The following is a 19,797-nucleotide window of genomic DNA, read 5'->3' on the forward strand; positions in this document are numbered from 1 at the left end:
GATTTGAGATAGAATGTTTCATATTAGGCAACAGTACAGAATGTCACCTTTTATTTGATGTTAATGGTGAGAGGTTAGTATGTTTTGTTGTAGCCTCTGTAACTTTCTCATTCATTATTATTCATGATTCATTCATGATTATTCTTAATCATAGCATCATCAGGATTCAGTTAGTAGTGTTTAGAAACATGTTATCTACTCACTTAGACAGAAAATTACTCCAGTCATCATCCACCATTCAGTTACTATTGGACAAAACATAACCCAAAACACAACCAAAACAAACTGCAAATGCAACCAACGAGTTTGGGACCAAATACTCAACTTTTGACTACTTTAACACACTATAAGTGAATTGGTCAGAATACTTATGACTTCGTCAAATAGGGGGACTAGATACATAAAGTGCTTTAATTTCTAAACGGTGAAACAGATATGTATGAAAATACCCTCAAATAAAAGGTTACATTATATACTGTCACCTCATATGAAACATTTGATCTCAAATCCAAAATGTTGGAGTACAGAGCCACATTTAAAATGTTAGCTTCACTGTCAAACTAGATATGGTGTGGACTGTATACTCAATACAATCTAAATCTGATACCTCACTGTCTTTTGACTGATACTGCTTTTTAAACTGCTCTGGTCAGTCTACTCAAATATTTGTACTATATATTTTTATATCTACAAGCAATACTTTGATAATTTGTCATTTCTAATAATGATACATTAATTTATGAATATATATGGCAGGTTTCAGGACAGTGATATATCTGAATATGTTAAAAATATATACTGCCACTATTTTCACCACCAAAGAATAGCAGTGTGGTTTTAATATGATTTGACTCTTTGCAGGCTGTCAGGCTGTCTAGTCACAGAGGAAGGCTGTGCTTCTCTGGTCTCAGCTCTGAAGTCAAACCCCTCACACCTGAGAGAGCTGGATCTGAGTAACAATGACCTGAAGGATTCAGGAGTGAAGCTGCTCTCTGCTGGACTGGGGAATCCCCACTGTAAACTGGAGACTCTGAGGTCAGTATTCCTGTAGTTGGTCAACAAGTGATAACTGTTCACCAGATCCACATGTGTTTACCAGGCACACATAGTCCACACCATATGTGTTTGGACAGTGAAGCTTACAGTTTTACATTTGGTGTGAAAAAGTGTTTGCCCCCTTTCTGATTTCTTATTTGTTTGCATGTTTGTCACACTTAAATGTTTCAGATCATCAAACAAATTTAAATATTAGTCAAAGATAACACAAGTAAACACAAAATGCAGTCTTGAAATGAAGGTTGTTATTATTAAGGGAAAACAAAATCCAAACCTACATGGCCCTGTGTGAAAAAGTGATTGCCCCCTACAACCTAATAACTGGTTGGGCCACCCTTAGCAGCAACAACTGCAATCAAACATTTGAATTCCCATGATGTTTTTACAGCGCTGTGGAGGAATTTTGGCCCACTCATCTTTACAGAATTGTTGTTATTCAGCCACATTGGAGGGTTTTCGAGCATGAACTGCCTTTTTAAGGTCATGCCACAGCATCTCAATAGGATTCAGGTAAAAGGACTTTGACTAGGCCACTCCAAAGTCTTCATTTTGTTTTTCTTCAGCCATTCAGAGGTGAACTTGCTGGTGTGTTTTGGATCATTGTCCTGCTGCAGAATCCAAGTTCGCTTCAGCTTGAGGTCTCGAACAGATGGCCGGACATTCTCCTTCAGGTTTTTTTGGTAGACAGCAGAATTCATGGTTCCATTTATCACAGCAAGTCTTCCAGGTCCTGAAGCAGCAGAACAGGCCCAGACCATCACACTACCACCACCATATTTTACTGTTGGTATGATGTTCTTTTTCTGAAATGCGGTGTTACTTTTACGCCAGATGTAATGGGACACACATCTTCCAAAAAGTTCAACTTTTGTCTCGTCAGTCCACAGAGTATTTTCCCAAAGGTCTTGGGGATCATCAAGATGTTTTCTGGCAAAAACGAGACGAGTCTTAATGGTTTTTTTGCTCAGCAGTGGTTTTCGTCTTGGAACTCTGCCATGCAGGCCATTTCTGCCCAGTCTCTTTCTTATGGTGGAGTCATGAACACTGACTTTAACTGAGTAAGTGAGTCCTGCAACTCTTTGGATGTTGTTGTGGGGTCTTTTGTGACCTCTTGGATGAGTCGTCGCTACGCTCTTGGGGTCATTTTGGTCGGCCGGTCACTCCTGGGAAGGTTCACCACTGTTCCATGTTTTCGCCATTTGTGGATAATGGCTCTCATTGTGGTTCGCTGGAGTCCCAAAGCTTTAGAAATGGCTTTATAACCTTTTCCAGACTGATGGATCTCAATTACTTTCTTTCTCATTTGTTCCTGAGTTTCTTTGGATCTCGGCATGATGTCTGGCTTTTGAGGATCTGTTGGTCTACTTAACTTTGTCAGGCAGGTCCTATTTAAGTGATTCCTTGATTGAGAACAGGTGTGGCAGTAATCAGGCCTGGGTGTGGCTAGAGGAATTGAACTCAGGTGTGATAAACCACAGTTGAGTTGTGTTATAACAGGGGGGCAAACACTTTTTCACACAGGGCCATGTAGGTTTGGATTTTGTTTTCCCTTAATAATAACAACCTTCATTTCAAAACTGCATTTTATCTTTGACTAATATTTAAATTTGTTTGATGATCTGAAACATTTAAGTGTGACAAACATGCAAACAAATAACAAATCAGGAAGGGGGCAAACACTTTTTCACACCACTGTATTTGTACTTTTATATTTGTCTCTCTACAAGCAAAACGTTGATAATTTGTCATTTCTAATAATGATACATTCATTTATGAATAGATATGGCAGGTTTCAGGACACTGATATATCTGAATATGTAGAAAAAATATACTGCCACTATTTTCATCACCAAAGAATAGCAGTGTGGTTTTAATATGATTTGACTCTTTGCAGGCTGTCAGGCTGTCTAGTCACAGAGGAAGGCTGTGCTTCTCTGGTCTCAGCTCTGAAGTCAAACCCCTCACACCTGAGAGAGCTGGACCTGAGCTACAATGACCTGAAGGATTCAGGAGTGAAGCTGCTCTCTGCTGGACTGGAGGATCCACACTGTAAACTGGAGACTCTGAGGTCAGTATTCCTGTAGTTGGTCAACAAGTGATAACTGTTCACCAGATCCACATGTGTTTACCAGGCACACATAGTCCACACCATATGTGTTTGGACAGTGAAGCTTACAGTTTTACATTTGGTTCTATGCTCCAGCATTTTGGATTTGAGATAGAATGTTTCATATTAGGCAACAGTACAGAATGTCACCTTTTATTTAAGGTTAATGGTGAGAGGTTAGCATGTTTTGTTGTAGCCTCTGTAACTCTCTCACTCATTATTATTCATGATTCATTCATGATTATTCTTAATCATATCATCATCAGGATTAATTTAGTAATGTTTAGAAACATGTTATCTACTCACTTAGACAGAAAATTACTCCAGTCATCATCCACCATTCAGTTACTATTGGACAAAACATAACCCAAAACACAACCAAAACAAACTGCAAATGCAACCAACGAGTTTGGGACCAAATACTCAACTTTTGACTACTTTAACACACTATAAGTGAATTGGTCAGAATACTTATGACTTCGTCAAATAGGGGAACTAGATACATAAAGTGCTTTAATTTCTAAACGGTGAAACAGATATGTATGAAAATACCCTCAAATAAAAGGTTACATTATATACTGTCACCTCATATGAAACATTTGATCTCAAATCCAAAATGCTGGAGTATAGAGCCACATTTAAAATGTTAGCTTCACTGTCAAACTAGATATGGTGTGGACTGTATACTCAATACAATCTAAATCTGATACCTCACCGTCTGACTTTTGACTGAAACTGCTTTTTAAACTGCTCTGGTCAGTCTACTCAAATATTTGTACTATATATTTTTATATCTACAAGCAATACTTTGATAATTTGTCATTTCTAATAATGATACATTAATTTATGAATATATATGGCAGGTTTCAGGATAGTGATATATCTGAATATGTTGAAAAAATATACTGCCACTATTTTCACCACCAAAGAATAGCAGTGTGGTTTTAATATGATTTGACTCTTTGCAGGCTGTCAGGCTGTCTAGTCACAGAGGAAGGCTGTGCTTCTCTGGTCTCAGCTCTGAAGTCAAACCCCTCACACCTGAGAGAGCTGGATCTGAGTAACAATGACCTGAAGGATTCAGGAGTGAAGCTGCTCTCTGCTGGACTGGAGGATCCACACTGCAGACTGGAGACTCTGAGGTCAGTATTCCTGTAGTTGGTCAACAAGTGATAACTGTTCACCAGATCCACATGTGTTTACCAGGCACACATAGTCCACACCATATGTGTTTGGACAGTGAAGCTTACAGTTTTACATTTGGTGCTACGCTCCAGCATTTTGGATTTGAGATAGAATGTTTCATATTAGGCAACAGTACAGAATGTCACCTTTTATTTAAGGTTAATGGTGAGAGGTTAGCATGTTTTGTTGTAGCCTCTGTAACTTTCTCACTCATTATTATTCATGATTCATTCATGATTATTCTTAATCATGGCATCATCAGGATTCAGTTAGTAGTGTTTAGAAACATGTTATCTACTCACTTAGACAGAAAATTACTCCAGTCATCATCCACCATTCAGTTACTATTGGACAAAACATAACCCAAAACACAACCAAAACAAACTGCAAATGCAACCAACAACTTTTGACTACTTTAATACACTATAAGTGAATTGGTCAGAATACTTATGACTTCGTCAAATAGGGGGACTAGATACATAAAGTGCTTTCATTTCTAAACGGTGAAACAGATATGTATTAAAATACCCTCAAATAAAAGGTTACATTATATACTGTCACCTCATATGAAACATTTGATCTGAAATCCAAAATGCTGGAGTATAGAGCCACATTTAAAATGTTAGCTTCACTGTCAAACTAGATATGGTGTGGACTGTATACTCAATACAATCTAAATCTGATACCTCACTGTCTGACTTTTGACTGATACTGCTTTTTAAACTGCTCTGGTCAGTCTACTCAAATATTTGTACTATATATTTTTATATCTACAAGCAATACTTTGATAATTTGTCATTTCTAATAATGATACATTAATTTATGAATATATATGGCAGGTTTCAGGACAGTGATATATCTGAATATGTTAAAAATATATACTGCCACTATTTTCACCACCAAAGAATAGCAGTGTGGTTTTAATATGATTTGACTCTTTGCAGGCTGTCAGGCTGTCTAGTCACAGAGGAAGGCTGTGCTTCTCTGGTCTCAGCTCTGAAGTCAAACCCCTCACACCTGAGAGAGCTGGACCTGAGCTACAATCAACCAGGAGACTCAGGAGTCAGACTGCTCTCTGCTAGACTGGAGGATCCACACTGCAGACTGGAGACTCTGAGGTCAGTATTCCTGTAGTTGGTCAACAAGTGATAACTGTTCACCAGATCCACATGTGTTTACCAGGCACACATAGTCCACACCATATGTGTTTGGACAGTGAAGCTTACAGTTTTACATTTGGTGTGAAAAAGTGTTTGCCCCCTTTCTGATTTCTTATTTGTTTGCATGTTTGTCACACTTAAATGTTTCAGATCATCAAACAAATTTAAATATTAGTCAAAGATAACACAAGTAAACACAAAATGCAGTCTTGAAATGAAGGTTGTTATTATTAAGCGAAAACAAAATCCAAACCCACATGGCCCTGTGTGAAAAAGTGATTGCCCCCTACAACCTAATAACTGGTTGGGCCACCCTTAGCAGCAACAACTGCAATCAAACATTTGAATTCCCATGATGTTTTTACAGCGCTGTGGAGGAATTTTGGCCCACTCATCTTTACAGAATTGTTGTTATTCAGCCACATTGGAGGGTTTTCGAGCATGAACTGCCTTTTTAAGGTCATGCCACAGCATATCAATAGGATTCAGGTAAAAGGACTTTGACTAGGCCACTCCAAAGTCTTCATTTTGTTTTTCTTCAGCCATTCAGAGGTGAACTTGCTGGTGTGTTTTGGATCATTGTCCTGCTGCAGAATCCAAGTTTGCTTCAGCTTGAGGTCACAAACAGATGGCCGGACATTCTCCTTCAGGATTTTTTGGTAGACAGCAGAATTCATGGTTCCATTTATCACAGCAAGTCTTCCAGGTCCTGAAGCAGCAGAACAGGCCCAGACCATCACACTACCACCACCATATTTTACTGTTGGTATGATGTTCTTTTTCTGAAATGCGGTGTTACTTTTACGCCAGATGTAATGGGACACACATCTTCCAAAAAGTTCAACTTTTGTCTCGTCAGTCCACAGAGTATTTTCCCAAAGGTCTTGGGGATCATCAAGATGTTTTCTGGCAAAAACGAGACGAGTCTTAATGGTTTTTTTGCTCAGCAGTGGTTTTCGTCTTGGAACTCTGCCATGCAGGCCATTTCTGCCCAGTCTCTTTCTTATGGTGGAGTCATGAACACTGACTTTAACTGAGTAAGTGAGTCCTGCAGCTCTTTGGATGTTGTTGTGGGGTCTTTTGTGACCTCTTGGATGAGTCGTCGCTACGCTCTTGGGGTCATTTTGGTCGGCCGGTCACTCCTGGGAAGGTTCACCACTGTTCCATGTTTTCGCCATTTGTGGATAATGGCTCTCACTGTGGTTCGCTGGAGTCCCAAAGCTTTAGAAATGGCTTTATAACCTTTTCCAGACTGATGGATCTCAATTACTTTCTTTCTCATTTGTTCCTGAGTTTCTTTGGATCTCGGCATGATGTCTGGCTTTTGAGGATCTGTTGGTCTACTTAACTTTGTCAGGCAGGTCCTATTTAAGTGATTCCTTGATTGAGAACAGGTGTGGCAGTAATCAGGCCTGGGTGTGGCTAGAGGAATTGAACTCAGGTGTGATAAACCACAGTTGAGTTGTGTTATAACAGGGGGGCAAACACTTTTTCACACAGGGCCATGTAGGTTTGGATTTTGTTTTCCCTTATTAATAACAACCTTCATTTCAAAACTGCATTTTATCTTTGACTAATATTTAAATTTGTTTGATGATCTGAAACATTTAAGTGTGACAAACATGCAAACAAATAACAAATCAGGAAGGGGGCAAACACTTTTTCACACCACTGTATTTGTACTTTTATATTTGTCTCTCTACAAGCAAAACATTGATAATTTGTCATTTCTAATAATGATACATTCATTTATGAATAGATATGGCAGGTTTCAGGACACTGATATATCTGAAAATGTTGAAAAAATATACTGCCACTATTTTCACCACCAAAGAATAGCAGTGTGGTTTTAATTTGATTTGACTCTTTGCAGGCTGTCAGGCTGTCTAGTCACAGAGGAAGGCTGTGCTTCTCTGGTCTCAGCTCTGAAGTCAAACCCCTCACACCTGAGAGAGCTGGACCTGAGCTACAATCACCCAGGAGACTCAGGAGTCAGACTGCTCTCTGCTGGACTGGAGGATCCACACTGTCAACTGGAGACTCTGAGGTCAGTATTCTTGTAGTTGGTCAACAAGTGATAACTGTTCACCAGATCCACATGTGTTTACCAGGCACACATAGTCCACACCATATGTGTTTGGACAGTGAAGCTTACAGTTTTACATTTGGTGCTATGCTCCAGCATTTTGGATTTGAGATAGAATGTTTCATATTAGGCAACAAGTACAGAATGTCACCTTTTATTTAAGGTTAATGGTGAGAGGTTAGTATGTTTTGTTGTAGCCTCTGTAACTTTCTCACTCATTATTATTCATGATTCATTCATTATTTTTCTTAATCATGGCATCATCAGGATTAATTTAGTAGTGTTTAGAAACATGTTATCTACTCACTTAGACAGAAAATTACTCCAGTCATCATCCACCATTCAGTTACTATTGGACAAAACATAACCCAAAACACAACCAAAACAAACTGCAAATGCAACCAATGAGTTTGAGACCAAATACTCAACTTTTGACTACTTTAATACACTATAAGTGAATTAGTTAGAATACTTATGACTTCGTCAAATAGGGGGACTAGATACATAAAGTGCTTTCATTTCTAAACGGTGAAACAGATATGTATTAAAATACCCTCAAATAAAAGGTGACATTATATACTGTCACCTCATATGAAACATTTGATCTGAAATTATTGAGGGAGATAAGAGTCTCCAGCTTCAGAGATTTTTGCAATTCGTTCCAGTCATTGGCAGCAGAGAACTGGAAGGAATGGCGGCCAAAGGAGGTGTTGGCTTTGGGAATGGCCAGTGAGATATACCTGCTGGAGCGCAGACTACGGGTGGGTGCTGCTATGGTGACCAATGAGCTAAGATAAGGCGGGGATTTGCCTAGCAGTGATTTATAGATGGCCTGGAGCCAGTGGGTTTGACGACGAACATGTAGTGAGGACCAGCCAACAAGAGCGTACAGGTCACAGTGGTGGGTAGTGTATGGGGCTTTGGAGACAAAACGGATGGCACTGTGATAGACTACATCCAATTTGCTGAGTAGAGTGTTGGAGGCTATTTTGTAAATGACATCGCCGAAGTCAAGGATCGGTAGGATAGTCAGTTTTACGAGGGCATGTTTGGCAGCATGATTGAAGGAGGCTTTGTTGCGAAATAGGAAGCCGATTCTAGATTTAACTTTGGATTGGAGATTCTTTATGTGAGTCTGGAAGTTGAGTTTACAGTCTAACCAGACACCTAGATATTTGTAGTTGTCCACATACTCTAGGTCAGACCCGTCGAGAGTGGTGATTCTAGTCGGGTGGGCGGGTGCTAGCAGCGTTCGATTGAAAAGCATGCATTTAGTTTTACTAGTGTTTAAGAGCAGTTGAAGGCTACTGAAGGATTGTTGTATGGCATTGAAGCTCGTTTGGAGGTTTGTTAACACAGTGTCCAATGAAGGGCCAGATGTATAGAAAATGGTGTCGTCTGCGTAGAGGTGGATCTGAGAGTCACCAGCAGCAAGAGCGACATCATTGATATACACGGAGAAAAGTGTCGGCCCAAGAATTGAACCCTGTGGCACCCCCATAGAGACTGCCATAGGTCCAGACAACAGGCCCTCCGATTTGACACACTGAACTCTATCTGAGAAGTAGTTGGTGAACCAGGCGAGGCAGTCATTTGAGAAACCAAGGCTATTTAGTCTGCCAATAAGAATGCGGTGGTTGACAGAGTCGAAAGCCTTGGCCAGGTCGATGAAGACGGCTGCACAGTACTGTCTATTATCAATCGCGGTTATAATATCGTTTAGGACCTTGAGCGTGGCTGAAGTGCACCCGTGACCAGCTCGGAAACCGGATTGCATAGCGGAGAAGGTACGGTGGTATTCGAAATGGTCGATGATCTGTTTGTTAACTTGGCTTTCGAATACTTTCGAAAGGCAGGGCAGGATGGATATAGGTCTGTAGCAGTTTGGATCTAGAGTGTCACCCCCTTTGAAGAGGGGGATGACCGCGGCAGCTTTCCAATCTCTGGGGATCTCAGACGTTATGAAAGAGAGGTTGAACAGACTAGTAATAGGGGTTGCGACAATTTCGGCGGCTAGTTTTAGGAAGAAAGGGTCCAGATTGTCTAGCCCAGCTGATTTGTAGGGGTCCAGATTTTGCAGCGCTTTCAAAACATCAGCTGTCTGAATTTGTGTGAAGGAGAAGCGGGGGGGGCAAGGGCAAGTTGCAGCAGAGGGTGCAGAGTTGGTGGCCGGGTTAATGGTAGCCAGATGGAAAGCATGGCCAGCTGTAGCAAAATGCTTGTTGAAATTCTCGATTATTGTAGATTTATCGGTGGTGATAGTGTTTCCTAGCCTCAGTGCAGTGGGCAGCTGGGAGGAAGTGCTCTTATTCTCCATGGACTTTACAGTGTCCCAAAACTTTTTGGAGTTAGTGCTACAGGATGCAAATTTCTGTTTGAAAAAGTTAGCCTTTGCTTTCCTGACTGCTTGTGTATATTGGTTTCTAACTTCCCTGAAAAGTTGCATATCGCGGGGGCTATTTGATGCTAATGCTGTACGCCACAGGATGTTTTTGTGCTGGTCAAGGGCAGTCAAGTCTGAGGAGAACCAGGGGCTATATCGGTTCTTAGTTCTGTATTTTTTGAATGGGGCATGTTTATTTAAGATTGAGAGGAAATTACTTTTAAGGAACAACCAGGCATCCTCTACTGACGGAATGAGATCTATATCCATCCAGGATACCTGGGCCAGGTCAATTAGGAAGGCCTCCTCGCTAAAGTGTTTTAGGGAGCGTTTGACAGTGATGAGGGGTGGTCGTTTGACCGCGGACCCGTTACGGACGCAGGCAATAAGGCAGTGATCGCTGAGATCCTGGTTGAAGACAGCTGAGGTGTATTTAGAGGGTATGTTAGTCAGGATGATATCTATGAGGGTACCCATGTTTAAGGATTTAGGGTTGTATCTGGTAGGTTCGTTGATAATTTGCGTGAGGTTGAGGGCATCTAGCTTGGATTGTAGGATGGCTGGGGTATTAAGCATATCCCAATTTAGTTCACCAAGCAGTACAAACTCAGAGGATAAATGGGGGGCAATCAATTCACATATGGTGTCCAGGGCACAGCTGGGGGCTGAGGGGGGTCTGTAGCAAGCGGCAACAGTGAGAGACTTATTTCTGGAAAGGTGGATTTTTAGAAGTAGAAGCTCAAACTGTTTGGGCACAGACCTGGATAGTATGATAGAGCTCTGCAGGCTATATCTACAGTAGATTGCAACTCCACCCCCTTTGGCAGTTCTATCTAGACGGAAAATGTTATAGTTGGGGATGGAAATTTCAGAATTTTTGGTGGCCTTCCTGAGCCAGGATTCAGACACTGCTAGAACATCAGGGTTGGCAGAGTGTGCTAACGCAGTGAATAACTCAAACTTAGGAAGTAGACTTCTGATATTTATGTGCAAGAAACCAAGACTTTTGCGATTACAGAAGTCAACAAATGATAGCTGTCACGATCGTCTAGTAGCGAAGTAGACCAAGGCGCAGCGTGTGAAAGAAACATGACTTTATTATATTAAAGTACTCACAAACCAAACAAAACACGACTCGTGAAGTCCAACGGTTAACACTGACCGTAAAGGAACAAAAACCCACAACACCCAAAGGAAAACATACAGATTAAATATGGCTCCCAATCAGAGACAACCAGCCCACAGCTGACACTCGTTGCCCCTGATTGGGAGTCATTATCTCAAACATAGAAATGAACCCAACAGAAATACCAACATAGAAATACACCCAATGAATGAACACACCCTGGCTCAATATACAGAGTCCCGGAGCCAGAGCGTGACAGTACGGACTGCGACCGCGCCTCAATAAGGGCTAAACAAGGGAGGGCTGGGTGGGCATACCTCCTCGGCGGTGGTTCTGGCTCCGGCCTTGATCCCCACCTCCTCTCCAACCCCCCAAAGTACCCCTGGTCCTGTCTAGCCCCGCTGGTCGGAGCCGGACTGACGACACGCGCCCCTGGCTTGGTGCGTGGAACAGGAACGGGTTGGACCAGGCTGGCGACTCGCACCCCTGGTTTGGTGCGAGTGGCAGGAACAGGCCGGGTCGGGCTGGCGACGCACACCGTAGGCTTTGTGCGTGGAGCAGGGACAGGCCGGGCTGGGCTGGCGACGCACCCCGTAGGCTTGGTGCGTGGAGCAGGGACAGGCACCTTGGTGCGTGGAGCAGGAACAGGCCGGGCAGGGCTGTCGACGCACACCGTAGACTTGGTGCGTGGAGCAGGAACAGGCCGGGCTGGGCTGGCGACGCACACCGTAGGCTTTGTGCGTGGAGCAGGAACAGGCCGGGCTGGGCTGGCGACGCACACCGTAGGCTTTGTGCGTGGAGCAGGAACAGGCCGGGCTGGGCTGGCGACGCACACCGTAGGCTTTGTGTGTGGAGCAGGAACAGGCCGTGCTGGGCTGCCGACGCACACCGTAGGCTTTGTGCGTGGAGCAGGGACAGGCCGGGCTGGGCTGGCGACGCACACCGTAGGCTTTGTGCGTGGAGCAGGGACAGGCCGGGCTGGGCTGGCGACTCACCCCGTAGGCTTGGTGCGTAGAGCAGGGACAGGCCGGGCTGGGCTGGCAACGCACCCCGTAGGCTTGGTGCGTGGAGCAGGGGTAGGCCGGGCTGGGCTGGCGACGCGCACCATTAACTTAGTGCGTGGAGCAGGGACAGGCCTCACCGGACTGTGGAGACGGATAGGAGACCTGGAATGAAGAGCGGCCACAACCCGTCCCGGCTGAATGCCTACCCTCACACACTCTGTGTGAGGCATCCGCACAGGACGTACAGGGCTAGAACACAAAGGCTACAAGGCTACAACAACCTAGAACAACCCAACCAAGAAACAGAACACAAAGAAACGAACACACCCTGGCTCAACATACAGAGTCCCGGAGCCAGAGCGTGACAATACCTCCTGGGGAGTAGGAGTGATACTGGGGGCTACAGGGCCTGGGTTAGCCTCTACATCACCAGAGGAACAGAGGAGGACTAGAATAAGGATACGGCTAAAGGCTTTAAGAACTGGTCTTCTAGTGCGTTGGGTACATAGAATAAAGGGGGCAGATTTCCGGGTGTTGTAGAAAAGATTCAGGGCATTATGTACAGACAAGGATATGGAAGGATATGAGTAAAGTGGAGGTAAACCTAAGCGTTGGGTAACAATGAAAGAGATAGCATCGCTGGAGGCACCGATTGAGTCGGTCTCTGAGTGTATGGGGGGAGGGACAAAGGAGCTATCTAAGGCAGGTTTAGCTAGGCTGGGGGGTCTACAGTGATATAGTACAATTAGAAATAACCGAAACAACAATAAACTAACCATGTTTGGGCTGAGGCTAAACATAAACAGGATGTAGTACCGTAAAAAGGAACAGTCCAGCAGATATTAGCTGTATAGCTGAGTTATCATAAGGTCCGGTGGTGAAGCGCTAGTGAGTAAGAGGCCACGGCTAGCGTGTGCTACGTCCGTTTTGTTGTAGCCAGCTGGTAGCGATGAATCCGGAGTTAAAGGTCCAGTGAATCAGTGATTCCGGCGGAAAAACTGATATGTTCTGGGTCGATAACGCGCTGTGCAGACTGGCCGAATATCCGGTGATCAATGTCCAGTGATTAAAATTAATCCCGCGGAAAAAAATCCAATGTTCTGGGTGAAACACCGCTAGCTGTGGCTAATAGCAAGTAGCTAGTTAGCTGGCTAGCTAGTTTCAACTGGAGATTCTAGATTCTAGATAAAAGGTAAGTCAATAATAGAATCCGTTCCACATTGAGTGAGGCGGGTTGAAGGAAAGTATATTTTGTAGAAGGATGAAAAGTCTGATAGGGAAATATGTACGAAAAATACAAAAAACAGGGTATTTACAGGCTATTTACAGACACACGACAGAAACTTTGCCATCTTGACTAGAATAGCAGTGTGGTTTTAATATGATTTGACTCTTTGCAGGCTGTCAGGCTGTCTAGTCACAGAGGAAGGCTGTGCTTCTCTGGTCTCAGCTCTGTGGTCAAACCCCTCACACCTGAGAGAGCTGGATCTGAGTAACAATGACCTGAAGGATTCAGGAGTGAAGCTGCTCTCTGCTGGACTGGGGAATCCCCACTGTAAACTGGAGACTCTGAGGTCAGTATTCCTGTAGTTGGTCAACAAGTGATAACTGTTCACCAGATCCACATGTGTTTACCAGGCACACATAGTCCACACCATATGTGTTTGGACAGTGAAGCTTACAGTTTTACATTTGGTGCTATGCTCCAGCATTTTGGATTTGAGATAGAATGTTTCATATTAGGCAACAGTACAGAATGTCACCTTTTATTTAAAGGTATTAATTCATATCTGTTTTACCGTTTAGAAATTAAAGCACTTTATGTGTGTAATTCTCCCCAATGAAAAAGTCGTAATTATTTGGACAAATTAATTTAGTCAAATGTTTATTATTTGGTCTCATATTCCTTACCTGCAGTGATTACATCAAGCTTGTGATTCTACAAACTTGTTGAATGCATTTGCAGTTTGTTTTGGTTGTGTTTTGGATTATGTTTTTCCCAATAGAAACTGAATGGTGAATAATGTCCTGTCATTTTGGAGTCACTTCACTTGTATTGTCCGTAAGAATAGAATATGTTTCTGAACACTGCTACATTCATGTGGACGCTAACATGATTATGAATAATCATGAATGAATCGTGAATGATGATGAATGAGAAAGTTACAGAGGAACAAGGATCATACCCCCTCTGTTATTGGTTATGGTGAGAGGTTAGCATGTTTTGTTGTAGCCTCTGTAACTCTCTCACTCATTATTATTCATGATTCATTCATGATTTTTCTTAATCATGGCATCATCAGGATTCAGTTAGTAGTGTTTAGAAACATGTTATCTACTCACTTAGACAGAAAATTACTCCAGTCATCATCCACCATTCAGTTACTATTGGACAAAACATAACCCAAAACACAACCAAAACAAACTGCAAATGCAACCAACGAGTTTGGGACCAAATACTCAACTTTTGACTACTTTAATACACTATAAGTGAAATGGTCAAATGGTCAGAATACTTATGACTTCGTCAAATAGGGGGACTAGATACGTAAAGTGCTTTCATTTCTAAACGGTGAAACAGATATGTATGAAAATACCCTCAAATAAAAGGTGACATTATTTACTGTCACCTCATATGAAACATTTGATCTCAAATCCAAAATGCTGGAGTATAGAGCCACATTTAAAATGTTAGCTTCACTGTCAAACTAGATATGGTGTGGACTGTATACTCAATACAATCTAAATCTGATACCTCACTGTCTGTCTTTTGACTGATACTGCTTTTTAAACTGCTCTGGTCAGTCAACTCAAATATTTGTACTATACATTTTTCTATCTACAAGCAATATTATGATTTTTTCTAATAATAATATATATATGGCAGGTTTCAGGACACTGGTATGAATGAAAAAATATACTGCCACTATTTTCACCACCAAAGAATAGCAGTGTGGTTTTAATATGATTTGACTCTTTGCAGGCTGTCAGGCTGTCTAGTCACAGAGGAAGGCTGTGCTTCTCTGGTCTCAGCTCTGAAGTCAAACCCCTCACACCTGAGAGAGCTGGATCTGAGTAACAATGACCTGAAGGATTCAGGAGTGAAGCTGCTCTCTGCTGGACTGGAGGATCCACACTGTAAACTGGAGACTCTGAGGTCAGTATTCCTGTAGTTGGTCAACAAGTGATAACTGTTCACCAGATCCACATGTGTTTACCAGGCACACATAGTCCACACCATATGTGTTTGGACAGTGAAGCTTACAGTTTTACATTTGTTGCTATGCTCCAGCATTTTGGATTTGAGATATAATGTTTCATATTAGGCAACAGTATATAATGTCACCTTTTATTTGAGGATATTGTCATACATATCTGTGTTACTGTTTAGAAATGAAAGCACTTAATGTATCTAGTTCTCCCATTTGAAAAAGTCATAATAATTTGGACATATTCACTTATATTGTATTAAAGTAGTCTTAAGTTTAGTATTTGGTCCAATATTCCTTACCTGCAGTGATTACATCAAGCTGGTGATTCTACAAACTTGTTGAATGCATTTGCAGTTTGTCTTGGTTGTGTTTTGGATGATGTTTTTCCCAATAGAAACTGAATGGTGAATAATGTCCTGTCAATTTGGAGTCACTTCACTTGTATTGTCAGTAAGAATAGAATATGTTTCTGAACACTTCTACATTCATGTGGACGCTACCATGATTATGAATAATCATGAATGAATCGTGAATGATGATTAATGAGAAAGTTACAGAGGCACAAGGATCATACCTCCTCTGTTATTGGTAATGGTGAGAGGTTAGCATGTTTTGTTGTAGCCTCTGTAACTTTCCCACTCATTATTATTCATGAGTCATTCATGATTTTTCTTAATCATTGCATCATCAGGATTACTTTAGTAATGTTTAGAAACATGTTATCTTCTCACTTAGACAGACAATTACTCCAGTCATCATCCACCATTCAGTTACTATTGGGCAAAACATAACCCAAAACACAACCAAAACAAACTGCAAATGCAACCAACGAGTTTACAACCAAATACTCAACTTTTGACTACTTTAATACACTGTAAGTGAAATGGTCAGAATACTTATGACTTCTTCAAATGGGGGGACTAGATACATAAAGTGCTTTAATTTCTAAACGGTGAAACAGATATGTATTAAAATACCCTCAAATAAAAGGTGACATTATATACTGTCACCTCATATGACACATCTGATCTGAAATCCAAAATGTTGGAGTAAAGAGCCAAATTTAAAATGTTAGCTTCACTGTCAAACTAGATATGGTGTGGACTGTATACTCAATACAATCTAAATCTGATACCTCACTGTCTGTCTTTTGACTCATACTGCTTTTTAAACTGCTCTGGTCAGTCAACTCAAATATTTGGACTATACATTTTTCTCTCTACACACAATATTATGATTTTTTCTAATAATGATATATATATGTCAGGTTTCAGGACACTGGTATAAATTAAAATGTTGAAAAAATATACTGCCACTATTTTGACCACCAAAGAATAGCAGTGTGGTTTTAATATGATTTGACTCTTTGCAGGCTGTCAGGCTGTCTAGTCACAGAGGAAGGCTGTGCTTCTCTGGTCTCAGCTCTGAAGTCAAACCCCTCACACCTGAGAGAGCTGGACCTGAGCTACAATCACCCAGGAGACTCAGGAGTCAGACTGCTCTCTGCTGGACTGGAGGATCCACACTGCAGACTGGAGAAACTCAAGTATGTAGAGGGTTTATGTTAATGTTCATATCAGTCATGTTGGAGTTATCAGGCTAGTTAAGACAAACATTCTGACCACCACTTGGACTAAGTTATATAAAGACTGTGTGTGTGTGTGTGTGTGTGTGTGTGTGTGTGTGTGTGTGTGTGTGTGTGTGTGTGTGTGTGTGTGTGTGTGTGTGTGTGTGTGTGTGTGTGTGTGTGAGTGAGTGAGTGAGTGTGAGTGTCTGTGTGTGTGTGTGTAGGTCCAGTGTGTGTGTGTGTCCGGTGTGTGTCCGGTGTGTGTACACGTGCACACACACTGGACACACACACACTGGACACACACACAGATTGGACACACACACACACTCACACTGGACACACACACACACACACTGGACACACACATTCACTTGAAAAACACACACAAACACACACACACACTGGACACACACTCACAGGGCACACACACTGGACACACACACACCACACACACACTGGACACACACACACGCATACTGGACACACAGACACACACACACACAGACACACACACACTGGACACACACACAGATTGGACACACACACACGCACAAACACACACACACACTTGACACACACACACACTGGACACACACATTCACTTGACAAACACACACACACACTGAACACACACACTGGACACACACTGAACACTCACACTGGACACAAACTGAACACACACACTGGACACACACACACACACAGGACACACACACACACACACTGGACACACACAAAGAGGACACACATACACACACACTGGACACACACACACACACAAACAAGACACACACACACAAACACACACACTGGACACCACACACAAAACTCACACACTGGACACACACACATACAGACACACACACACTGGACACACACACACACACACACACACACACTGGACACACACACAGACAAACATTCTTACCACCGCTTGTACAAAGTATGCTGAATGTGTGTGTGTGTGTGTGTGTGTGTGTGTGTGAGTTCAGGTGTATCCCTCAATGACTGTCTGTTCTTCTGCTTACCGCTACAGTGTGGAACATGGTGGAGAGAACACAATGAAACCTGGACTTAGAAAATGTGAGTGTTGACTGCTGTGAAGAATATGACTAAGAATAAGTCTTAATTCAAGTGAAGTCAAAGTCAAAGACCACCATCATTACTTACTTGGTCATATTAAATATCAGCTGTAGTTCTACAGAAGCACAAATCAGGGACACCAAAGTTTACAAAGAGTTGCTTTGACAATGTGTGTGTCTGTGTATGGCGTGTGTTGCGTGTTCGTGTTACTTTAGAAATGTGTGTGTGTGTGTGCGTTCATGCATGAAAGTGTGAGTGTGTATGTGTATCCAGTGTGTATGTGTGTGTTCAGGATGTGTGTGTGTGTGTGTTCAGTGTGTGTGTGTGTTCAGGGTGTGTGTGTGTGTTCAGGGTGTGTGTGTGTTCAGGATGTGTGTGTGTGTCCAGTGTGTGTTCAGGATGTGTGTGTGTGTGTTCTGTGTGTGTGTGTGTGTGTGTTCAGGATGTGAGTGTGTTTCCGGTGTGTGTGTGTGTGTTCAGGATATGTGTGTGTGTGTTCAGTGTGTGTGTGTGTGTGTGTGTTTGTGTGTGTGTTCAGGATGTGAGTGTGTATCCGGTGTGTGTGTGTGTTTGTTCAGGGTGTGTGTATGTGTGTGTGTGTGTGTGTGTGTGTTCAGGATCCTGTGTGTGTGGCGCGTTCATGTTACGTTAGAAATGTTTGTGTATGTTCAAGATGTGTGTGTGTGTGTGTGTGTGTGTAATTAATGGGAATAAGTGTGTTTTATATTACCATACAGAATAACATATGATCATTCAACAAGTCTCAAGTTACCTTAACTTCTCCTTTTGATACCTAGAAACATCTACATTAAATGAATTAGTGAAAAGTGAGTTAACATTATAATGTGAATGATGATGATTTCTAATATTGTGTCTGGTTTCATCCATCAGATGTCTGTGATCTCACACTGGACCTAAACACAGTACACAGATTCCTCTCTCTGTCTGAGGAGAACAGAAAGGTGACATGGAGGTGGACAGAGGAGCAGCCGTATCCTGATCACCCAGAGAGATTTAAGGGCTGGAGACAGGTGCTGTGTAGAGAGGGTCTGACTGGGCGCTGTTACTGGGAGGTAGAGTGGAGTGGGAGAGGGGCTGTTTTAGGAGTGGCATATAAAGGAATCAGCAGGAGAGGAAGGGGTAGTGACTGTAGGATTGGATACAATGACAAGTCCTGGAGTCTGTTCTGCTCTGACAACAGTTACTCTGCCTGTCACAATAATAAGTCCACTACCATAGACGTCCCCTCCTCCGGCTCCCACAGAGTAGGAGTGTATCTGGACTGGCCAGCCGGCACTCTGTCCTTCTACAGAGTCTCCTCTGACACACTGACCCACCTGAACACATTCCACTCCACATTCACTGAGCCCCTCTATCCAGGGTTTCATCTTTGGTATGACGCCTCAGTGTCCCTGTAAATAATAACCATGGTAACACTGGACACACACACACACACTGGACACACACTGGACACAAACACACAGGACACACACACACTGGACACAAACACACAGGACATACACACACACTGGACACAAACACACAGGACACACACACACACTGGACACAAACACACAGGACACACACACACACTGGACACAAACACACAGGACATACACACACACTGGACACACACACACACACACATTCACACACACTGGACACAAACACACAGGACACACACACACACTGGACACAAACACACAGGACACACACACACACTGGACACACACACACACACATTCACACACACTGGACACACACACACACAGGACACACACACACTGGACACACACACACACACACACACAAACACTGGACACAC

The 19,797-nt window shown here is 42.5% G+C and overlaps 1 long non-coding RNA gene across 1 annotated transcript; it reads left to right on the plus strand.

Moving 5' to 3' along the window:
• The first annotated feature begins 16,719 nt into the window (after window positions 1-16,719).
• Window positions 16,720-18,946, plus strand: LOC311126496. The gene is made up of 3 exons (XR_014612997.1): window positions 16,720-16,865; window positions 17,926-17,972; window positions 18,864-18,946. It is a non-coding gene; the product is annotated as an uncharacterized lncRNA (long non-coding RNA).
• The last annotated feature ends 851 nt before the right edge of the window (window positions 18,947-19,797 follow it).

Source organism: Coregonus lavaretus, assembly GCF_964263955.1.
Source record: "Coregonus lavaretus genome assembly, contig: HAP1_SCAFFOLD_287, whole genome shotgun sequence".
In the NCBI taxonomy this organism is placed as follows: domain Eukaryota; kingdom Metazoa; phylum Chordata; class Actinopteri; order Salmoniformes; family Salmonidae; genus Coregonus; species Coregonus lavaretus.